The 25,708-nt window shown below is 41.1% G+C and overlaps 1 long non-coding RNA gene across 1 annotated transcript in view; it reads right to left on the reverse strand.

Moving 5' to 3' along the window:
* Positions 1–25,643, reverse strand: part of LOC113631146 (uncharacterized) — an 83,506-nt gene extending 57,863 nt beyond the window's left edge. The window contains exons 1-2 of the long non-coding RNA XR_003437202.1: positions 25,584–25,643; positions 23,564–23,697 (exon numbers count right to left, since the gene is read on the reverse strand). This is a non-coding gene — a long non-coding RNA (uncharacterized LOC113631146). The remainder of the gene's footprint in view (positions 1–23,563; positions 23,698–25,583) is intronic.
* Positions 25,644–25,708: the final 65 nt, after the last annotated feature.

The following is a 25,708-nucleotide window of genomic DNA, read 5'->3' on the forward strand; positions in this document are numbered from 1 at the left end:
CCTCCCGCCCCGGGCGCCGGTGCTCCGCAACGGGAGAGGCAACAAAAGGGGGGAGAGGCCCGCGTACAAAAAAAAAAAAAAAAAAAAAAAAAGATGAGGAAGAAGGACCAGAGGTCTCTCTGTGTCATGTGAGGACAATGAGAAGGCAGCCATCTGCAAGCAGAAATCAACCCTGCCAGATGACCTTGATCTGGGACTTCTAGCCTCTAGAATTGTGAGAAATAAATTTCTGTTATTTAAGCCACCCAGTCTATGGTATTTTGTTACAACAGCCCAGGCTGACTAAGACAGGGGCATACTGTGAAATAGTCTGCGTAAACCTTGACATCCCTTTGAAGTTTTTTGCTGTAGAATAAGTTTTGATATTCTTGCATTCTGCCTCATACTAGTCTCATTGGCTTGGATATACATGTATTGTTTAAAATCACATACATAGTGAACAGGCCATAGTTTTCTGCTGACTTCGAGTCTTCCCAGCCCAATACACCCCTCCTCACCACAGTAAGGAGGGTTTAGAACCCAGTTCAAAAGCCACGTCAGCTGTCTCCCCCTCAAGGCTTTTGCACCCTTTGTTCTCTGCTGGAACATCGTCTCCCTGACCGTCTTTTGTCCACTTTGTGAACCCTTTAAAGCAAAAACTCAGTTGTCAATTCCTCTTTTAAGATGCTCCCGGCCTCACACCTCAATGTGGAGCTGATACCCTCCTCCATGCACTCACTATGCCCTTGGCAGATATACAGCCCCTTATTACTCACACGTATGTTTATATGCCTGACCCCTACTGAATTGTAAGCTCCTTGAGGGCAGGCACAAGGTCTGATTTACCTGCAAATTCTGAGGGCCTAGCAGGGGACCAAGCATAAAATACATGCTCCATAATTGCTGAAGAATGAATGAATGAGTAAATGAATGAATGAGTAAATCAGCTCAAATTACAACAGGAGTCATTTCAGTGGGATATACTTGGGGATGGTGATAAAACACAAAATGTTCCACAAAGACTGACAGTGAAATCTCCACAGCTGAAGAGCAGCAGCAGGGCAAGGAGAGGTCTGTCCCAGCAGGCACAGCCACTCAGCTCTCAGAGAAGTAGGGGGATGAGTTAGAGGGTCTCCTGAGATTTCTGCAACATGTATTAGTGGGCCTGCTCCCTAAATGCTCACTGCCTCTCACACTGTCCCACCTTTCCAGCTCTATCTAAGGTAGTTGAGCCCCTTAGTATCTCATGCTTGCATTGTCACACTTATTTCTTAATTAGGACACTGGTCTAAAAGCAACCTCCCTCTTCAATCACTCTACATATCACCTGCCAGAAGCATTCACCCCACACAAAATCCCACCCCACTCCTCCACATATCTGGAGAACTATGGAACTATGGTCTATGGAATTGCAGGTCTTCCAGTTTCTAGCCTCAACTTACTTCTCAACAATAGTCAACAAAGTGAACTGGCAACACCAGCTCTAGTTATTCACAGCAGTGAATTCAATGGACAAAACTCCCAGCCTGGGCTTCCCTGGTGGTGCAGTGGTTGAGACTCTGCCTGCCGATGCAGGGGACACAGGTTCGTGCCCCGGTCCGGGAAGATCCCACATGCCGCGGAGCGGCTGGGCCCGTGAGCCATGGCCGCTGAGCCTGCGCGTCCGGAGCCTGTGCTCCGCAACGGGAGAGGCCACAACAGTGAGAGGTCCATGTACCGCAAAAAAACCCACAAAAAACAAAAAAAACCTCCCAGCCCTTGGGGACCTCACCTTCTAGCCCTGCAGCCTCGTCTACCCCACCATGCTTCACCGTCTTTCTCACCTACTCCCCACTACCTGAAAACACATCCTTATTCCCCACTTCCTGGCTTCTGCTCCCACTCTCCCCTGGCCTAGAACGTCCTCTCTGCCGGAGCCGCACTTATCTGAATCTCAGTTCAGTGTCTCCTGTCTCTGAGGACAGCCATCTTTTTCGCCTTCCTCTGAACTCCTGCGGCCCTCACTCAGTCACCACCCACTAGCTACTATTTATGTTATGCTACCCTTGTTTCTGGGTACATACGTACATGGCTTTGTGTGGATATACACATGTGTGCATCTTTCTATCACTACAATGTAAACTGTATACCTGAAGGCAGAAATGGGTTTCTATCTGTCTCCTGGGTCTTGCTCAGTGCTCTGCACATGGAACTCAATAAATACTGGTGGAAGCAGGGAAGTGAGTTGGCAGCGAATAGCTCTGACCTCGTTGGCTTCATTTCCCACTTCCCAGGATGCCCACTTCTGTCACTCTGCCTGGCTCTTGTCAGCTGAGGCACTTGCAGACATCTGTGAGTTTAGGGTGATGCCCTGCAACAGAGCACTGGTAATGGGAGAGGGACCCAAGTCTTGAAGGTGTCCCAAGGCAGACATTTTCCTTAAAGAGTGATAGAACTGGCCAGTTCCTTCTTCCTTTCTTGATTTCTCCAGAATAGAAGCTGTTATATATACTCTGGGATGTATTCTAGCTAGTGGAGATTCTCTTGTTTTTTTTGTGAGGGACAAAGCTGTTAGAGAAGAGAGGAAAAATAAGGCAGCAAGAGCTGGGGTATCCTCTCGGGAACTCAGTTACACACATGTGTATGTCCATGCACAAAGGCATGTACAGTGCTCTCAGGGAGTCCATTACACACACGTGTGCACACACACGCACAGAGACTCACAGGCCAGGGAACTCACAGCAGGTACTGCCGCTAGAATAAAATCACAACATAGGTCTCAGCAGCACCATGTCCAGGTGGTTGCCCTGGCAGATTGGATAGAACCTGCTCAAACCACACAGGATGCGTTTAGTCTCTCCTTCACAGCAGAATCCACAGCCACTACCATTTCCTAGCGTCTCCAGCAATTCCTACCGCAATCTGCCAAGAGGGAAGAAAGGGAAGCGGTTCACATACATTATCACTTGCGCAGCAATGTGGACTCCTCTAAACTGGCTTTCTTGTCTGCCAAACATGACAGCCAAGACAGCTCCTGCCCTGGGACAAAATCAAAGAAGAATTTAAGAAAAAAAAAATCTTCCCAGACAGCAAGACCCACAATGCTCTGGGGCCACGTCTAATTAACTTACAGCCTCTGACGTCAACAGCTTCCAAGGCTGGCATGGTGCATTTGCAAACACATTCCAGGAGGGTCAACATGATCTGGTGTTGACACAGGCCCATAACTGTCAAAGGCAGTAGTTTTCGATTTATAGATGCTGTAAAGTTTGGCAATATGATTGCTACAATGTGTGGTGTGTTTTTGACAATAATCAGGAGGTGGGGGGGTTGGGGAGTATTGGCTCCAGATTCGCCCATGGACTTGGGCTACTGAGGGCAAACCTGTAGTGACTTCTGCTACTGCAAAGCAACTGCAACAGTGGTTCCAAACAATGAGCCCTAGAATGTTAAGCAGTTCTTTACTAGCAAACTCTAGACTTCTATAACAGACCAAAGGTACATTATTCATTCAATAAACATTGATTACCACCTATCATATGCCAGGCACATAGTGCAGAATCAGCACCATGGAAGCACCAAGAAATGGGGGGTAAGTTTACCTCCAGGGGACTCAATACATGTTAGGTCTCATGGCTTCCAAGAACCCTCTTGGAAGAACAATGATGGAAGAAAAACAAAAACAAAGAAGAAGAATGGTGAACACAGCTACATCAGCCTTTGCTCCTATCACCTCAAGATGTGAGTGTCCATAGGTGCAGGTGTGGGACGAAATAGGAAGAGTGACTTTTCATTGTCTGAGACCCAGAGATAGTACTAGACCTGATTATTGACCAAAATAAAACATCACTGAAAATATTTTTCATTTATTACCACTTACAGAGCAAGGCCAGCATTTGGAAGTACTTAGAGTCTGGGGTTCGAAAGCCTGGACAATATGGTTCCCAGCTGTGCAGAAGAGTACGTGTTGTTTCTTTGTGTGTGCACATACACGTGCATGTGTGTGAAAAGGCCCATGTGCTGGTCTGAATCTCTCCAAATAGACCCCTTATGGTTCTCAAAAGCAGAGACAGACAGGTCATTGAGAGCCATGCAACTAGCAAATATTTACTAAACACCTCCAGGGTGCCAAGCATGCTGCTGAAACACAGGGGCTAAAGGACAAACTATGTTACTCTCCGAAGTTAATGTTCATCTGCTTAAGAACAGAGAGGAAATAACATATTTAGATTCAGATTCACACACTCATCTTCAGGCAATTCCAACCAGGAAAGGCTTTTATCTTTACCAAAAAAGAAAACGGAAAAAAAGGGTTATCACTATCTACTAGAGTGGCTAAAATTCAAAACACTGACACCACCAAGTGCTGATAAGTATGTGGAGCAGCAGGAACTTTCATACATTGCTGGTAGGAATACAAAATGGAACAGCCACTTTGGAAGACAGGTTGGCCATCTCTCACAAAAATAAACATACTCTTACCATATGTTCCAGCAATCATGCTCCTTGGTATTTACACCAAGGAGTTGAAAACTGATGTCCACACACACACACACACACAAAACCTGCGCACAGATTTAAGGCAGCTTTATGCATAATTGCCAAAACTTGAAAGTAAAAATAAACTGTGGTACATCCAAACAACAGAATGTTATACAGCGCTAAAAAGAAATGAGCTATCAAGCCATAAAAAGACGTGGAAGAGGGACTTCCCTGGTGGCGCAGTGGTTAAGAATCTGCCTGCCGACGCAGGTGGCACGGGTTCGATCCCTGGTCCAGGAAGATCCCACATGCCGCAGAGCAACTGAGCCCATGCGCCGCAACTACTGAGCCTGCGCTCTAGAGCCTGCGAGCCACAACTACGGAGCCTGCGTGCCACAACTACTGAAGCCCATGCACCCTAGAGCCCACAAGTCACAACTACCAAGCCCGAAAGCCACAACTACTGAGCCGCATGCTGCAACTACTGAAGCCTGCGCACCTAGAGCCTGTGCTCTGCAACAAGAGAAGCCACCGCAATGAGAAGCCTGCGCACTGCAACAAAGAGTAGCCCCCGCTCACGGCAACTACAGAGAAAGCCCGCGTGCAGCAATGAAGACCCAACGCAGCCAAAAAATAAACAAATAAATAAATAAATAAGGTGTTCCAAGCTGTGGAAACTTGAAGAGTGGATCTGATGGGTAAGTTTCTCATCTAGGGCCCTCAGCGGATTTCTTGGGTTCTTTTTGACATGGAAATATTTTACATTTTTATGCTGAAATTATTCCTTCTGAGAGCATATAGCCATGTTCAGAAGTGGGATAGTGATTCCAGTGAGCCTGTACCCGGCCCCAGGAATTGGGTCATTGCTTCCAACCCAGGAGCCAGACAAGGTCTATTCAAAGGAGCCAGTGCAGACAGGAGCTCTCAGTGCTCTGTGGCCAGAAAGAACTGTATTGAAGAGTGAGAATGCTTGACCAGGCATGGTAACATGGCTGTGATATATTAAGTGAAAAAAAGTACTTTGCAAAAGAGCCTAAATGGGATGGTACCAATTCTGTTTGATCTTAGCTGAAAGACATACCACTTGTTAACAGCAGTTGTCTCAGGCTAACAGGCTAATGTGCGACTTTTATGTTCTGCTTTGTACACCTCTATGTTCTAAATTTTTTACAATAGATATGTATTATTTTTTAATCAAGGGCAAGAGAGAGAAAATATGAGAGAGAATGACTGTCCATCAACAGAGTCCATTGAGGGTTTGGGTTTGTCAAGATGAAAAATAACCAGTAGGAAACCCCTCATACATCTGACTCAGAGCAAGATTCTGAAGAAGGACTAGGGTATGCGTGTTAAAATGAAAACTGTACACAGGAGAACATAAACCCATATGTGTTGTTTTTATTGTTTTTAAGTCAATTACTTGGGCCACAGCAGTAAGGATCTGTCCAGTTCTTATCCACACCCAGGAGAAGAGAATCAAAAGAGCATGAAGTATTTGAATGTGACAGGTTTCCCCATCAATGCCCAACCTCTTCATGCATGGAAAGAAAAGTCTCACTCTAAAGCTATAAAAGGCAAGAATGGTAATGTCTGTAGCCCCAAAACAGATACAAATCAGACAACCAGAGTTATGGGCCTGAGGGTTTAACAGATTGAGAGTAGGGAGGTGAGGGAGGAGATAGAAATTAAATAATCCTGAACTATAGCCAGGGATCAAAACCTAACACCTCTAAGAGTTTGATAGTTTCTGGCCTTACATTTAGGTCTTTAATCCATTTTGAGCTTATTTTTGTGTATGGTGTTAGGGAGTGATCTAATCTCATACTTTTACATGTACCTGTCCAGTTTTCCCAGAACCACTTATTGAAGAGGCTGTCCTTTCTCCACTGTACATTCCTGCCTCCTTTATCAAAGATAAGGTGACCATATGTGTGTGGGTTTATCTCTGGGCTTTCTATCCTGTTCCATTTATCTAGCTTTCTGTTTTTGTGCCAGTACCATACTGTCTTGATTACTATAGCTTTGTAGTATAGTCTGAAGTCAGGGAGCCTGATTCCTCCAGCTCCGTTTTTCATTCTCAAGATTGCTTTGGCTATTCGGGGTCTTTTGTGTTTCCATACAAATTGTGAAATTTTTTGTTCTAGTTCTGTGAAAAATGCCAGTGGTAGTTTGATAGGGATTGCATTGAATCTGTAGATTGCTTTGGGTAGTAGAGTCATTTTCACAATGTTGATTCTTCCAATCTAAGAACATGGTATATCTCTCCATCTATTTGTATCATCTTTAATTTCTTTCATCAGTGTCTTATAATTTTCTGCATACAGGTCTTTTGTCTCCTTAGGTAGGTTTATTCCTAGATATTTTATTCTTTTTTGTTGCAATGGTAAATGGGAGTGTTTTCTTGATTTCACTTTCAGATTTTTCATCATTAGTGTATAGGAATGCCAGAGATTTCTGAATGGATAAAGAAGATGTGGCACATATATACAATGGAATATTACTCAGCCATAAAAAGAAACGAAATTGAGCTATTTGTAATGAGGTGGATAGACCTAGAGTCTGTCATACAGAGTGAAGTAAGTCAGAAAGAAAAAGACAAATACCATATGCTAACACATATATATGGAATTTAAGGAAAAAAAAAAGGTCATGAAGAACCTAGGGGTAAGGCAGGAATAAAGACGCAGACCTCCTAGAGAACGGACTTGAGGTTATGGGGAGGGGGAAGGGTGAGCTGTGACAGGGCGAGAGAGAGTCATGGACATATACACACTAACAAACGTAGTAAGGTAGATAGCTAGTGGGAAGCAGCCGCATGGCACAGGGATATTGGCTCGGTGCTTTGTGACAGCCTGGAGGGGTGGGATAGGGAGGGTGGGATAGGGAGGGTGGGAGGGAGGGAGACGCAAGAGGGAAGACATATGGGAACATATGTTTATGTATGACTGATTCACTTTGTTATAAAGCAGAAACTAACACACCATTGTAAAGCAATTATACCCCAATAAAGATGTTAAAAAAAATAATAAAAAAAAATAAAGCCAGAATGACTATTTTAATATCAGACAGTGGATATCACAAGAGCAGTATGTAATGTTAAAAGGGACAGTTCACCAAAAAGACTTAACAGCATTGTTTGTGCACCAAAAGCAGATCTTGAAAATATTTGAGGCAAAAACTGATAGAACTTAAAGGAAAAACAAACAAAACCACAATTATGTTTGGAGACTTCAACACCATTCTCAGTAATTGGTAGAAAAAGTAGGAAAACAGTACCTAAATTGCTAATTTTAGTAGAAAATAGACCAACTACAAGGAAAATGGCTCATTCAAGGGTACAAAGGCATGTTTTACATTTCTTCTCCCATTTTATTATAGTTGTTAATCACCTCATTTATTTTTATAAATGCTCACCTTATATTAAAAATATTTTTCTTTGGAAAATCATGTAAATCAAGCTTTACAGTATCAATCCCACTCTTCCCCTTTGATTTGTATTTTAATTTCAGAGGTAGTTAGTCTACATTTCTAATTCATTTTCACAAGTCAGTAGCTCCTAATATTTAAGATTTAGGTTTCCTAATAGATGTACAAAATCTATCTAAAGAAAACTATAAGAGGACTTCCCTGGTGGTACAGTGGTTAAGAATCTGCCTGCCAATGCAGGGGACACGGGATCGAGCCCTGGTCTGGGAAGATCCCACATGCCGTGGAGCAACTAAGCTTGTGTGTCACAACTACTAAGCCTGCACTCTAGAGCCTGTAAGCCACAACTACTGAGCCCATGTGCCACAACTACTGAAGTCCGAGTGCCGTGCTCCGCAACAAGAGAAGCCACCGTAGTGAGAAGCCCACGCACTGCAATGAAGAGTAGTCCACGCTCAATGCAACTAGAGAAAGCCCGTGCGCAGCAGTGAAGACCCAACACAACCAAAAATAAATAAATGTATAAAAAAGAAAACTATAAGACACTTCTGAGAAACACAAAGTAGACTTGAACAAATTGAAAGACCTCCCACATTCTTGGCTAAGAATTAAATATCATAAAGTTGATAGTTCTCCCCATATTAATGTATAAGGTTAATATAATTTGAATAAAAATATCAAAAAATAAAAAAAAATTTAAAAAAATAACTAGAGCTTAAAAATTCTCAGAAGTCATATGAATTGGCAAGATATTTCATCAGGGGTTAGACAAGTAGGATTAGGGTTAAGTATGTGTTTAATAATGGCCTTTTAGATTTTTATGATGTATGAATAACATTGATATTCACATATTCTTTATCCTTCACAACAAAGCTGTATGGGAAGTAACAGTGTCACTTCCATTTTATGTGAAGAAACTAAGCCTCAGGGAAACTGACTTCCACAAGACGGTGAGCTAGTAAGTGACAGAGCTGGGATAGGAACCCAGATCTTCTCGCTCAGCTTTCTGTCCACACTGCCTGCCTTAGGGTAGCTGTAAGAGTACTAAGATCCTATAGCTACTTCCAAGCAGGAACTCCCAAGCAGGGCTTGCAATGGGAGGCTGGACAGTCTGGGAGTCTTTTCAGGACAGGGATCATGTCCTGCTTTCCTTTGTCTCAGGGGCTGGTGTGTGGAAGACTCATCATGAATAGTGAATGAAGGAGGAAGAGGGGCAGGAAAACTTGAGGCACCCAGTGGGACTCAGTGCCAGATCACAGACCAATGGGTTTTGGCCAATCAGCATCATTCCCACCATGGGCTCTGTCAGGAGGTAAAGCAATAAAACTTCTTAGAGCACCTACAGGAGCAAATGCGGCACAGTGACTGCACCTGTGGGCACATGTTAACCTCCCTCCTCACCCTTCGGGGACTTTCAGAAACCACCCTGGGCCACTTCTAAGGTCAGGGCATGGGGTCCTGCTTGAGCAGGTGGAGAAGGGAGGAGGAGGACTGGAGCCACTGAAGATTGAAGCAAGTGATATTTAAATTACTTTTGTGTTTAAAGATAGGATCATACCTGGTTTTGAACTTATCAATCTATAGTGGGCATCTTTCTAAATCAGCATACACTTCACTATCACCATGGTTAATAGCTGTATTGTTCTTCACAATATACAAGAATACAATAATCTATTTAACTGACACCGTATTGAGGGTCATTTATATTGCTTCCCTTTTTTTTTTTTTTTTTTGGCTGTGATAACCATGCTGCTGTGAACATCCCTGCAAAGACCATTTCTGAACTTAATAACGAGGACTGGCTGGTCAGAAGAAAAACGGTGTCTTTCAGCTTAGGGAGGAGAATTGGGGCAGGCTTCACGGCACACATGAAATGTGAGCTGGACCTGATGTTTAGGTATAGAGACTATGAGATGATAATGAGGAAAAAGTCAGCCCAAGCAGACAGCTTACCGAGAGCAAAGGTACAGAGGCAGAAAAGCCATGAGGTGCCCATAGGGAAAGAGAACACTGTGTAATGAGATTAGAGCACAGAATGGATGAAGCAGAGGGGCTGGAAATCAGATTCCCAAAGTGGGCTGGACAGAACTCAGGAGGGCTTTGATCATCAGTCAAAGGGATCTATTATCGTACAACAGATCAACAAGACGGTTTCATGTTCATCCTCTTAGAGATCATCCATCCAAGCGTCAGTACTCAATAGGTAACTCAAAGTCAATTCTCCTGTTAATGGTTGCAATGGAAAAAGAATGCCCTTGATTCTAGACTGGAAGATTTAAAAGAAAATTCACAGATCCAAAAGTTCAGTGAGATGTGCATGAAAGAACTTGGCATGGACTTGTCACACAGTTAAGTATTTAATAAAAGCTAACTCAGGCTGAACAATCATAACAAGAGGTCATTTTTAAATTCTGAGATTATGAAGTTAGAAACTTAGCTTTTTTCATTTTGACTTTATTCTGCCTGCTTTGTGGTTTTAGTTTCCAATAAAGTTGCATGGGGAGAAGGCAAGCTTGCTTCAAGGAGAGAGAAGGAAAAGCCCCACACATCCAGGCAGCTCCTGGAATTAGTTTTTGGATTGTTTATCTCTTTAGTATTCAAACCCTCGCCATCTGATCATCAAAATCACTCCAGTCTAAACTGGCCTAGGATTTTTTTTTCTGTGTTTGGAGTTTATATTAGAAATTAAGATTTACTGCCTTTGCAGGCCACTTTTAGCCTTTTTATGAAAAAAGTGGAGGCAATAGAGACCCACTTGTCCAATGTGTCATTTTAAACATGGTGGGCAAGTGGAGGGTGGCAGCTTGCTTTACCACCACACGCTCACTGGAGTGCTGGTAAATGGAATTGCTTGCTCTACCAAGCACACAGGGAATAAGCACAGCAGTGAGGGGGGGTTTACAGCCGCTCTGTGATCGTGAATTATGAAAGGATTAGACAGGGAGAGAGAAGGGAGCCTCTGCTGTTTTTCTTCCCTCTTCTGTAAAAATTTGAAGGTGAGGAAAAGCCTAGAAAAAAGACAATTTAAAAAGTCCACCAGATGATGCTCATTGGAAAATGGGGTGGGAGATTTCTGATTTACTTCCTTTGGTTACTTGCCAAGTCAGAAATCATGATGCAAATAATGACTTCTCTCTCTAGAGTGAGGAATTCATTAGTGTTAGACCCAAAGTCCTGCTGAGGTCCTGAAGCACTTGCTTTCACTGCCAACCTTCAGGCCCACATAGCATTCTGTTTTCACGAATTTGAGTTGAAGCCCATGTCTGCTTAACAATGTTATTAGTAAGTGAACTATATTTTTTGGAGCTGCTTTTCTCTTTGCTGCTAAATTGCATCAAATCCAATTGATCTGCAAGCTGACAGTATTTGGATATCTTTGCTAAGGAAGCTATGGCTACCACTAGTACCATTTTTAGGCCAATCCCCTACCTGCCTAACCTTTACACCATGCCCACAGGTCCCTCTCTGCTCATCCCAGTATCCTCAGGTGCCACTGCAAGGCACGCCCGACAGAAGCCTTCTTCCCAGGAACCTTATTCAGGGGCTTTAGTGCAATGAGCGACTCTCCTGAAGCTCCATCCTCAGCCTTCCTCTCCATCCTCATAGGGAGACACCAAGCTCCTTGAATTAAGTCATGTTCTCTCTTATTTCTGGGATAGAAATAAAGGCTGGCCCTTGGAAAGAAAAACCCATCTGTCTCAGTCAGTAAGACTCGTAACAAAACACCATAGACTGGGTGGCTTAAACAGCAGAAATTCATTTCTCACTGTCTGGAGGCTGGAAGTCCAAGATCAGGGTGCCAGCGTGGTTGGATTCTGCTGAGGACTCTCTTCTTGGCTTGCAGATGGCTGCCTTCTTGCTGTGTCCTCACAAGGTGAAAAGAGAGAAATCTCTCTTCCTCTTCTTATAAGGACACTAATCCCATCATGAGGGTCCCATCCTCATGACCTCATCCAACTCGACCTCCCAAAGGTCCCATCTCCAAATATCATCGCATTTAAGGTTAAAACTTCAACTTATAAACTTTGGGGGGATACAAACATTTGGTTCATAACCATCAAATAGGCTTTGCCTTAGGACTTGACTTAAATGCTACTTCTGCTGGGAGTGTTTCCTAAAATGTCCAAGGCTATGTCCTCTCACAATATCCCATGCTTATCATGGTACTTACCACACTGTTTGGCAACTGTTGGTATATATGTCTTCTCCTACTGGGCTGAACATTTTGAGAGCAGAAACTGTGTTATTCACAGATGGGTCCCTACTACCCAACATAACGCATATAGTAAGTACTTAAATGCCTGTGGCCTTACTGCATTAGTCAGGGTAATGCTAGTTGTTTCAACAAAAACAAAATTTAAGACATAGAAGTGTATTTCTCAGTGCACAGTCCAGTGCAGTTGTTCAGCAGGCAGCCTTAAACAGGGTGATTCAGGGACTCAGATTCCTTCCATCTTGTGGCTCTGCCATCCCCTAGGGCTTTAGAGTATATTCCAGTCAGCAGATGGGAAAGAAAGGATGGAAATGATACACCTGCTGCCTAATCACTTCTGCCTGGAAGTGACATGCTTCTCTTCCAATCATATCCCATTGGTATGAACTGGCCTCAGCTAGGTGCAGAGGATGAGAGGGCGGGGGGAGCAGGCTGAGAAATATGATCCCTAATGGGCAGCTGCTTCCAAACAACTGCCCCTTACTGTAGGATGAATGAATGAATGAAATCAAAGATAGAGTACAGTGGAAAGAATGCAGGAATGTTGGGACCAAGAGGGAAACCATGTTAAATCTCCAAACACTCTGATTTTATAAAAGCAAGAGGTCCAAAGTAGATAACTGACTGACCCCTGATCACACAACTATTTAGTAGAAGACCTGGGGTTTCAACTCAGGTGACCCTGGTTCTTGCCCTAGTTTGCTGAATGGAAAAGTCACCCCTCCCCATACTTCTCTGAACCTGTTTTGTCATCTGTAAAATGAAAGTTTTGTACCAAATGCTCCCTAAGATCCAGCCCAGAAAAGGGGCCACAACTAAGATCTTAGAGGCTTGTTCTGAAAATGGTACAGTTCAGATCCCTGGAATCACACTTCACAACCAACTTAGAAGTGAAAATTTGATCCATCAATCAGCTGTTTTATCTGCACATCCTCTGTTGATCAGAAATCATCCTTCAAAGAAATGAACCACATTGTGAAGGTGTTTAGAATCAGGCAGATGGAACACTGTTTACATATCTTTATTCATCCAGATGTGGTCTGGGTTTGCACCTGAGGTCAGTGAGCGTGGCCTGAACGCCTGTGTCATTCCTCAGGCAGACCTTAGACCATCACAAAGTGAGACTGAGAGTGAGACTGTTTCTCAGTTATTCGAGATAGGAATTTGACGTCTGATGGTATTCTTTTTTTTTTAATTAATTTTTATTGGAGTATAGTTGCTTTACAATGTTGTGCTAGTTTCTGCTGTACAGCAAGGTGAATCAGTTATACATATATCCCCTGTTTTTTTAGATTTCCTTCCCATTTAGGTCACCACTGAGTAGAGTTCCTTATGCTATACAGCAGGTTCTCATTAGTTGTCTTTTTCATACATAGTATATATGTCAACCCCAATCTCCTAATTCATCCCACCCCCCTTCCCCTTGGTATCCGTAAGTTTGTTCTCTACATCTGTGTCTCTATTTCTGCTTTGCAAATAAGTTCATCTGTACCATTTTTCTAGATTCCACATATAGGCGGTATTATACGATATTTTTTTTTTCTCTTTCTTACTTCATTCTGTAAGACAGTCTCTAGGTCTATCCACATCTCTGTAAATGGCATTATTTCCTTCCTTTATATGGCTGAGTAATATTCCATTGTATATATGTACCATATCTTCTTTATCCATTCCTCTGTTGATGGACATTTAGTCTGCTTCCATGACCTGGCTATTGTAAACAGTGCTGCGGTGAACACTGGGGTGCATGTATCTTTTTGAATTATGGTTTCCTCCTGGTATATGCCCATGAGTGGGATTGCTGGGTCATATGGTAGTTCTATTTTTAGTTTTTTGAGGATGACTGATGGTATTCTGGTTGTTAATACCAACCCTGTTCTTTCTTTTTAAACAGTTCTAACCATACATTTCATGCTATTCAGGTGTGCTCTAAATCTCAAATTTTAAAACAACTGGGTAGAAAAGATAAAAGAGGACTCAATAGCATGCTGACTTCATTAGAAGCCTATTTTAGGAAATTAAAAAAAAACTTCAATGATAGAAGTTTTCAAATGAACTTCAAATGGAGACAAACTTACTAGTCATCTTTCAAAAGTTACTGAAAAACTTCAAATGTTTTTTGGCCCCAAGACTTTCTTTTAACTGTAATAACTTTTCAGACTCTCATATAGATAAATGACTGAGGCTTTAGTCCTCAAAGTACAAATCAGTAAGAATGTGTCCTCGAACTCTTATTATAAGTTTCTATTTTCCGTTCAACCATTGTATTTCCTCAAGAGAAAATGAAAAGGATCTCGAGTGTCCTGAAGGCTGTGTGTTCCCATGCATATATCTCAATAAACATAATCACAGTATCTCTTTATACCTCCCAAACTTCAAGTCCTTTCACTGTGAAATCCTGTTCTGACTTAAGTGTCTTACTTCCATGTCCTATTTCGCTTTCCCTGCTCTGTATCCCTTGGGAAGAATGTCGACTGCCTGAGGATGGCAAAAGAGTGGCACAGAAACAACACCACTTTAAAAATTACTGGCAAAGCACTCCCTGGTTCCACCTGGTGAGAAGCCCCCGCCCCCGTCGCCTCCAGCCCACCACTGCCATTCCACACAATTTACCTTCCACCCCAAATAGGCAGCACCAGTCTATAAAGAACAAAAGAAAGAGCAAGCTGTCTAAAGAGTCTTAATTCTTCTTCATGGAAGAAAGCAACATGGTACTGTGGCTTTTGACCTCCAGAGGTTGGATTAGATGATTTTCCACCTGGTTTATTGTGAAAGGTTTTATTGCACATTCACCTCACAGATCCCCCAACAATTTACTTGCCATAAAAATGGCTACCATATGTGGCAGGTTTTAAAAATGTCCATCCGCCAAATGGATTTGCTTCTCATGTGGCCACCCGGAGTGGGCAGCTTTTCCTCCACACACCTCAAGAAGGTTCTAAGAGAGTGGGTAGAGTCACTCTGATAAGCTGTAATGAATGTGGCTCCCAGGAGAGAAGTGACAGACTCTGCTTCTACGACCCTCAGAGACACATCTTGGTTGCCATTTTTCTTCTATACTGGTGGGTGTTTTCTTTGCTTGCTTTTCTTCTTTGGGAGGTGAGTTTTTAAAAACATTTCTCTGTAGGTCGTAAAACACTTGTATTCCTAGATTCCATGAAGGCAGAATGAACCAACATGGCCCACAGCCACTATCTCAGTGGGCTATACCAATCCTCACACTCTCCCAAGTGTTCTCATTTATAAGCTGCCAACATTACTAACCTATCTGTTAAAAACACAGGGAGAGAGATTTATCGTGATTTACTAGAAGCAATGCAGTTGTTTCCTCAGCAGGAAGTCATTGTCCATACATCCATTAGCTAGTAACAATACTAAAAAAAAAATCAAATACATGGATGCACTTCTCTTTACATAACAGATGCTACTTCTCAAAGCCAGACAGCCTATTGAGAAATCCTTCAAGATCTAGTTAAGTAATGCCTCCTCCATAGATCCAATAATCAGGTGTGATTTCTCTCTTGACCTCTCTTTTGTCACTTGTCATAATGTCCCCTAGCTATTCCTGAGGGACCCAAAAGGCAGCCTCATAGGGGTCTGAGAACCAGCCTGTTAACAGCAGTCCCCCATCTTTCTTCAGTAGTGCTTCTCCCTCCTGCTGTACAACCCAGCCTGGAGAGGACACTGCTCGTCGGAAGAACACCATTATCTGTTGCTGGATGCCAGCAAGATTTCCCATACTGCAGGCACCAGAAGGAAGCTGAGGAAGGTCAGGAAGGAGGGCCTCCTCCTGTTCCCTCAGAGCCTTGTCTTGTCAACTGGCTTGGGAATTTCCATCCAGGCCCAATAAAATTTCTCGTGGGAAGCTCCATCAGCTTCTGACCTTCATCCCTCTTTCCATAGTGGCTTTAAATTGATCCAAAGGACCATGGAGGGTCCCTCCATTCATCATCCTCTTGGCCCAACTGGCATGTTTGATCCCCATCTCTCACCCCTTTAATAACAGCAAGGGGGAGGGAAACCTTGTTTTAGAAGTTAGTAGCAGAACTCACCAGGTAGAGACTTGTCTTTTGTTTACCAAGATACGCCACTTTGGTTGAAGCAAAATGGTCCTTAGGACATAGGTGGGATGGAGACAAGAAGGTTCATAAAGTGAGAAGAATTTCTGAGTTTACAGGAGCAGTGCTGGAGGAAGAGGGGGCCTGGGAAAGGGGATAAACTAAGAGAGATGAGAAGGGATGGCCCAGCAAGAGAGGGGAGTCTATGACTCAAGAAAAAGAGAAAGTGAGTGAGAAACTCACAGTGAAGGATATGACAAATGGACTTTTTGGAATAGGAATTATTAATGTTTTCAATATAAAGTTGTTTATTCTGCCATGGACATCAGTCTTATATTAAAAGGAGCTCGATTAAATTCACTCAATGAAACAAGCTATAGGTTTAAAAATAATGATCATTTTTAATTAATAAAGATCATTTAAATTAGTTCAACATATCAAAATATGTTACATATATAGGCACCCAAATAAAGTGAAGTTCTTTTTCACACACAGCTACACATTGTACCTAGGGCACGAGACAGGGTTTCACAGCTTCTCTTTAACACAATTATTCTCACATACACCCCCCTCCTAATTGTTACTCCTACTCAGTACCTAGTGGGAATGGTATTTGGGAGAGAGTAAGGAAAATGAGTGTATTCCATATTTGTATAGCTATAAGACCTAAAGAGGGATATGCAGCAAGAAGTAATACGTAAGAGAAATCAAGAATTCAGGGAAAGTGAAAAATCTATAAAATATTGAGGTGGGGCAGAGTTGCCCAATAAAATACAGAATGCCCAGTTAAATCTGAATTTCAGATAAACAAATGACTTTTTAAGTTATGTCCCAGATATATTTCTCCTTATAGATGTCCTGTAGTTTTATCTGCAAAAGCTGGCAGACCTAGAGTAAGGGAATGCTGGACTACGTAAAAAACATTTTAAATGTCACAGAAGAGTATGGCTTGGGTACAGTGAATGTCTGGGTTAAATAATATTGTACATTTTCAGAGGCACTGTATTTAGAGTCAGGCTCAAAGCCCTTCACAAACTTGTATCAGTTACATGGTTTTTCAGACTACGAAACACATGATGTGAATATTCTTTCTCAACATCAACACTAGCCATAAAAACTTCAAGGAGGTTCTAACACCACTGTCTTACTAATTGTCTAAAAAAACTAGCTATTCTATCTCTAAAGGGAATTGTTATTTAGACCCTTAAACTTACAGAGAAACTAATCAATAGAGAGGCAAGTGAATAGCTTGTCCCTCAGCTCCCTACTTATAGGGTCAACAGAATGAAATGTAGCCTGGAGACTCTTACCTAACAAAACTAGGCCAGCTGAGTCACCATATAATCAAGTGAGGCCTTTACTACCTGGCTTTATCAGGCAATAACAATCACGCTCTTAAAATGTCCAAATTTTGTTTTACAAAAGATCTAAGCCATCCACAGAGGCAATGTGAAACAATAGGAAATACTTTTCAATTAAAAGAAAGGTTATTACAAATGTGCTTAATAAAATACAAGGTAAATGTACTTAATAAAGTTACAGCTTAATGTGAAATGTGGGGAACCTGTTTCACTTTTATTAAAGCTGGATTTATTGCTTTGGTTTATTGGTTTATGTGCTCAAAACTTAATTTAGACTCTAGATGATTTGCCCAAAGGAAAGCAGCTGGGTCAGCTGTGTGTTGGACTATACAAGCCAAGGGGTTGTAATATAGGTATTAACTAATCTTGGCCTGTGCCAGCATCCCCCAAACATACAAAAAACATTCAAAAAAATACCTTTCTAACTTACTCCTAATTTCAACAGGATGAACTTTCTACAAACATACCATGTGCTTTTTTTTTCACCTTTGCACTGAAATTCTGCCTCTCTCTCAGATCTGCTAGCTTAAATCCTACCCATCCTTTAAGGCTTCTCTACATTATCACCCCACTTCTCTAGCCTGTCAGCTCTCAATGGGGCTGCACTACTCTAACGGGGCATTTCAAATATTTGTGGGGATGTTCTTCTGGTGTCGGCCTGACCAAGCACTTAAACATATTAAACTGCATACTATTTTACTATAAGTCATTTTTCTTTTATTTCTTTGTATTATAGTAGGGATATTATGTTGATTTTTAAAAATTAAGTGTGTAAGGAAAGATAAGGGACCAAGAATAGCCATGACACTTCACTTCTGAAAAAGGAAAGTATAGAGGGGGTATTTCCCCAACCATATTTGGATTTTTAATGGAGCTACAGAAATTAAGAAAATGTTGGTCCAAAACTTGATAAACTGACAACGGAATAGAACAGAGAGCCCAGAAACAGGCCTATGCGTATATGTAACTTTGTATATTATAGAAGAGGCATGTCAAATTGAGGTGGACTGAGAGACTGTTCAATAAATGGACCTGAGAAAAAAGGGTTATCCATTTTGGAAAAAAATCAAATTGCATCTCTTCCTCACATCATATACAAAATGATGTATTAAATGATGTATACTCCAGATGTATTAAAAATTTAAGTGCAGGGGCTTCCCTGGTGGCACAGTGGTTGAGAGTCCGCCTGCCGATGCAGGGGACACGGGTTCGTGCCCCGGTCCGGGAAGATCCCACATGCCGCGGAGCGGATGGGCCCGTGGGCCATGGCCGCTGAGCTTGCGTGTCCGGAGGCTGTGCTCCGCAACGGGAGAGGCCACAACAGTGAGAGGCCCGCGTACCGCAAAAAAAAAAAAAAAAAAAAGAAAATTTAAGTGCAGAAACAAAACTTAAAAAAATATGTGAATAGAATTTAGCCATGGAGTAAGGAAAAGTTTTTAAAACAAAAATAAAAAGCATTGACTGCAAAAGGAAAAATTAATAAATTTGACTACATTAAACTTAAGTACTTTATCTTAAAGAAAGTGAAACATTACAAACTGGAAGAAGATGTTTGCAATTCATGTAACTGATAAAGGATTAGTATCATGAGTATATAAAGAGCTCCTAAATATCAATTTTAAAAAACACACACTAACAACCTAGTAGAAAAATGAGCAAAAGACCAGGCTTTTCACAAAAGAGAAACTACATATGGCCAATAAACATGAATTCTAACAATATGAAGTATTAGAGATAATATGAATTTATAGAATCTTTTATACACTTCTGGTGGGAATTAAATTAGAGCAACTATTGTGGAAAACTACTAAAGTTTTATCTACTAAAGTTAAACATGCCAATACCCTAATGACACAATAATTATTCCACCTCTAGGTTTATATACAGGAAAACTCCTGACATGTATACCAAGAGGCATGTACAGAAATGTCCATAGCAGCACTTTTCAAACAGTAACTATTTAGAAACAACCCAAATGCCCATCAACAGAAGAGTGAGTAAATCATGGAATATTCACACAATGTTATACAGTAGAGCAGTTAAAACCACTGAACCACACTGCCACATGTAACGATATGGATTAATCTCAGAATTACAACAGTAACTGAAAAGAGTATATGCTCCGTGAACTTTTTTCATAAGGCTAAAACAATTAAAATAAAAATATGTTCAAAAAATGCATACAGGTTCAATGAAATTATGTAAAAAGGGAAGCAAGACAATGACCAATATGGAATTCAGGGTAATGGCTACCCAGGACAAGGGACACAGAAGGATTGTTCAGGAGCCATCTGCATCTCCAGAGTCAGATGTAGGTTATGGTAAAGGTCCTATCTTTTCTGTTGGGGGGCGATTTCACTGGTAATTCTTACATTATTTAAAATAACTAGCTAAACAAATAGAAGACTAGAAGGGGACCATACATAGATCACTAATGGAGAGTGTGTCAACGATCAAGGATTATGATTAGTCAGCTCATGCACCTACAGTTTAAAAGAAAGATGAAAAGAAAGAAGTAAAGAAAAATGAGGACAAAAGAGAAAACAAATTATGTGTGCAGGATGTTATATATTATAGATGTTATATATTATATATAAACTTCATTTCAAAATAGTAAAGAGGGCTTTGGAAGATATTTGTTATAAAAGGGAGGAACAAGGTACCTGATAGGGTTGCAAAACACTGCTCTAGCCAAATGAGGGTTCACTTTTATTATAAATTCTGACCCTCCATGTCATGTTATATCACTCTTAAGGCACTGCGTATATCGCCTGGGTTGTGATTTTTTTTTTAATGTATTTGTAGTATCTCCCCTGGACTGTATGTATGTTTCTTGAAGGTTCTGAATTCTCCACAATGTACAGTGCCTTGGGTAGAGTAAGCACTCATTAATTTGTCGAAATAACAAAATACACTATTTAACTTGGTACTTTAATTTCTTGAAGAATCAGGTTTAATGAAGACACTAGTTTATGCCAGATAACTGCCCTCCACGTTCCGGAGTTTATCAGGCACTCAGGAATACAACATCTGAAGTATCAGGAGAACGTCTACTCCTGGATGGCAGATGTTTAACTCGGTAATTTTGGTCCATACTTGTTTAAGCCTAAAATACTCTAATTTAAAGATTCCCAAGGAATCTCAATAGCTCCATTTATGTAATAATAATAGATAAAGTATATTAAGTATTTACTATGGGCCAGATGCTTTGTATTATCTTGAACAAAGAAATTATTTTGGTCTCTTTTACCCATAAGGGAACCATGATTCAGTGAGGTTAAGAAACTTTTCCATGTCTACATTGTTGGTGATGGCAGAACAGTGATTTGACTTCAGGTGGTTTTATACCAAATTAGCCTCTTTCAAATATGTTATGCCACCTGGGGACATTTTCACGTCTTGATCAATTTTTTGTTTATTTCTTTGTTTTTTGTTTTTATAGGTCCTTTACATATAGAAGGCAAGGTTGCAGGGTTCCATTTGCCAAGGCCAGAGAAGGACAAAACCTAAAAGTTAAAGGCTTAATGAGGTCCCCACAGTAAAACTCTGAAATAAGAAGGGAGATAAAATGCCTTGAAATCTTTGGAAGAGTTCTAGGAAGAGATGAGGGAAAGCCATTTAGGAGAAGTGTTGCAGATCCAGGAGAGAGATGGTGGTGGCAGAAACCAGAGCAATGGTAGTAGAAATTGGAGAGAAGTATAGAGAGTTGAGGTATTTTCAGAAGCAGAATTGTCAGAACTTGATTCTTTGGACCAGGGGAATGTGGGAGCAGGAGGCTTGAAGAACAGGTTTGGTTTCTGAGTTGGTCTCTTAGTCCACCAGCACAGGCCCTGGGTGTGTGTTCCATAACTCTCCACGGAGAAAGCCTTGAAAACTAGTACACTACTTTTCAGACAATTGGATAGCTGGTTATCAACACCATCATGGATGGCTCTCTGCTGGAAAAACATTTTGGAGGCTTTGCAAGCCAGAAAATGTGTTCAGAGGCTGATGACATTCTTCTTTTAGGAATATCATCTTCTGACCACAGATTCAAAGACCTTCCCCATCCATAGCTGTACTGTAGAAATGAAAAAAGCATAGACAGAATATATCTGACTATGAAAGGTACCAGTCTTGGAAGAAAGAAGTGATATTACGAATCATTTCTTGCCTCTTGGAAATGAGAGCAATGAAAAAGGCTCAAATGATCTGATTTAGGTAACAGTGCATTCCACAGCACACTCCAACTGCAAGGAATGAATTTTTCAATGGCAGTACCCAAAATTGTGTGTTCTCTGCTAATTCCTTTTTACAAATCATAATGTTATTGTGTTCTGCCTAATAAATTAGTTTGGATAATAACACCATAAGCCTTGAAATAGAAACCCATTTGATCAAAAGCAAGATAAATCAAGAAGGAAATATATTACCATCTAAAATATTAATAGAGCTGGAACTATCAGAGAAAAAAGATTAAGCTCTCAATGAGGTTAAATTTCTCACCATCTGAGCATAAACGTTCCCAAGTGTTGATTCATACAGTCTTTTCCAAAAGTCTTAAAAGATTGAACAGATGCTCCTAAAGGTCAGTAAACTACATTACACATTTGGCACTAATTTATTCTTTTCTTCCCTGATTATAGGGTGGAGGGGGATGAGAGGTGAGAGGTGGTGGAAGAAGGGTCGGTTTTATCATCATCAATGGACACACGGAGACAAAAAATAAAGCTGGACTCCAGAGGAAGCAAGGAAGCTGAGCCTCTCAATCTGCCATCCTGTATAGAATGGCCCGAAATGAATAGAAGACAGAAATAACAACTTGGAAAATGATTCTGCAGAAGGCCTTCCTTTATCATAGAAGATGTTTAACCACAGCTGTGGTTGAAACACTCATAGAAAAACAATGTCAAAAAGATATGGCTATTTTTACAAGATACATAAAACAATCATTTCCAATTAGTTTTAAAAGAGAATGCCAAATAGAATATACATGGGATTTGATCATCTCACACTTTGATAGGCAGAAACACAAGCATGTTAAGAACCAAACATCATGCTTTTAGCCCCTATACATTTTGCCCAAATGGAATTCCCTACATGGTAAACATGTCTCCCATTATGCAGCAAAATCCACCTGAGCCCAACACCATTTTTCTAAAGTCTAATTTCTTTCAGTAGGCACTAAATCTTTTTACTGCAACCACCAAATGCTTTCTTATTGCTAGAAATGGTACAATACACAAACTTTTTGATATATACTCTAGCTTTTCAAGATTCTGTTGGAAACAAAATGATCCTTTATGACATTTAAAAAATTCCACCTCATTTATTACTTTCCTGAATTACCATCATTAATTGAAGGACCTTCTTTTACGGCTCCCCCACCCTCCCCCCCAAAGCTAATCTATTCCCCAACTGCCTGCCATAGACTAAATAAAAGTCAGTCTATCACAGCAGCAGGGATGGTCATGCCAATTTCACAGCGTGATTTGTGCACTCATTTTATTTTGCAAATGACCCTGCCCTCCATCTGTCTAAGCCGAATGTCCTGCTTTTTCCAAGCCAGGCCTCAGGAACAGCAGCACATGAAATAAGGAGGAAGGCACAGAACGTCTCCCTCCTGCCCGCTTCAGCAGCCACACAAAATCAGAGAAATCTGGGGGAGAGCAGAGTCCTTCTATTTTGCTTATATCCCCAAGAAGCATTTGAAGGTGAATGCTTTCATGACGCAAACACAACTCTGAAAATCAGACTGATAGACTAAACATATAAAAGGCAATTTCCAGTTTTCATGTTCTGTCTTCTTATCTTGATTTAATAACAACTTACCCAAAGTAACATCTCAATATAAAAAAACCTAAAATACGTAAGAATTTTAAAAGATTGAGCCTTTTAGATAATTTTTTCCCCTAGAGCTAAGTGTCAATCAGGCAAGCATAAAGGAGAAGACACCCTATTCCTTGATCATTCAGCAGCACTCGGTGCATCCCTCAAACCATGTACCTCTTTTAGGTTGAAGACCAGAAAGAACTGCAGCCAGAGAATAAGAAGCCTCGGAGTCAGATTACAGCGGTCTTCCTTACCTGTTTTCTCTGGGAATCTTGGGTGGCCCACTCAACCCCTTTGGAATGGGTGCAGTTTGTCCCTTTCTTGGTATTCATGCAGTGGAAGGTTCCTTGTCCAGTCTCAGAATTCAGAAAAACACAGCTTTGGCAACCTTGGCAGCAAGGGAGAAGAATGTATGAGTACATGAAGTCAATCGCTTCACAGTGTAGCATTCAGATGCCCTATTGAAGTCTCTTTTTAGCTCTAACAGGTGACTAGGAATTTCACCACCTCCCACTTATCACTTCCTAACATCTGCTCACAGTTGCAACTCAGGGAAGGAAGTTCAAATTCTGCTATCCTAACCCAGTTGCTTGATTTGTTTTAACGGGAAAATAACAACCAAGAAAGCAAGACACTAGTGTTCCCTCAAAGCCGGGCCCTTATGTGATATATAGATTGAATTAATTCATCAGTCACTATCTCCTAATGAACTTAGCTTTTGGATTTCATGGTTTAGCTGCTTCTTTTCTCCATCTGTGATATGTAGAATATGGGCTGATTATTAAGATTAGAGATAATATGTGTAAATAGTCTAATAGAGTGTCGTGCAATAAATATGGTTGATGTTGGCTCCAAAATACACATACAGAAAAGATTTATAGGTAGCAATACTATTAAGGAGGCAGATAATGGATTTGCATTGAAGTCTTTAATTATATAGCAAAGACATGCTTTTAGTCGAACTATGTTTATCCTGGGTGGTAGCAAGGCCAATGGAAATCACAGAAGACTATGAAAGAAAACCCCCTCACATCAGGCCACCAGCGGAGGAACTGCATATGACAAATATTCATATATTACATATACTTATATATGTAATATTTATATATGCAATAATATTACATATATTTATAATCTTGAAAACTGCACACATACTACTACCTCACTGGGATAAGCCAGTTTTGTCTTTTGCTATCTTGTCTGCTTCTCTAATTCTTGACTGAAAAATTGTATTCATTTCCCCCAAATTCTGTAGTCTCCAGATCAGTCTAAACAATGGGTATTTTTTCTAATTAGTGATCCAATATAATTTTGTAGGATAATTAAGTCCCTAGTTTTTCACTGCCCCATAATGGGCACTATTAAATTCAAAAGAATTTATACAAAAATAGCCCCCAAGGTAGTACCATGGAATCTAGAGCATCTATTCCAAATACATGACAAAGGAACAAAAGAAAATCCAGAATGGTTTCTTGTACAGTCCAGCAAATTTCCACAGAGATCTTCAAACTAAGAATCTGAGGGGAAAAAAAATTAAAGTGTAGGAAAAGTTTCTTTTTATTTTAACTGAAGGAAAAGCCACTGTTTATCAGCATAACGATATCCAAAAACATTATTAAAGCCTGACAAGTACAGGCTGGATGTCTGTCTCTCTCTCTCTCTCACACACACACACACACATCAGAGACTAAGTAGGTTGGAGAGGTAAAAGAGTAACAGTACATAGAAAAAGGAACACTTTGGGTCGTGCTTCCTCCTCCCCTCCACCCTTCTTGGAAAACACGAGGTCATGGATTTCTCCAATGTTTCTACCTCGTAGTGAAACTTGGAGGATCAAGGCAGTATGTAGGGCCAAGTTTAAACGCTAATATGAACTCAGTAATATTTGTAGTTTTGGAAAATGGCGGTACGGTGAGATGCAGAGGCGCTTGGAACTAAAGCCAAACCTCTCCAAATACCAGATAAAATCCAAAGCACTCTTTCCTGCTGTCAACTGGAAACGACAGAATAAGAACTCCTGGTCGCTGTACTATTTTCTTCTTAGAAAGTGTGCCCTTGGAGCGGCTCAAAGAAGCTCTACTCTAATTCTGGGAGAATACGAAGCTGACATTCATTCCTCTTTACCCATTCCCGTCTCTTTCACTAAAATAACGTGGAACGACAATATTTGTATGCATTGCACAGTGCATAAGGCTCAAAAACGAAAGGGACTTCGGACCATAAACCTTCCTCCCCAGCGCCAGGGAACGAGGTGACACAACAATCCTTATTTACCATACGAAGGGAAGGCGACGGCGCGACCTCACCCGAAGGTCCGTGCGGCAGAGACTACGCCTCCCAGCATGCAGCACGGCCACGTCCTGACGCCGGCGCCATCGGACCGGTGCATGCCGGGAAGT

The sequence above is a fragment of the Aethalodelphis obliquidens genome, unplaced genomic scaffold (genome assembly GCF_003676395.1).
Source record: "Aethalodelphis obliquidens isolate GAN/ISIS:26980383/991018 unplaced genomic scaffold, ASM367639v1 scaffold2, whole genome shotgun sequence".
Lineage (NCBI taxonomy): Eukaryota > Metazoa > Chordata > Mammalia > Artiodactyla > Delphinidae > Aethalodelphis > Aethalodelphis obliquidens.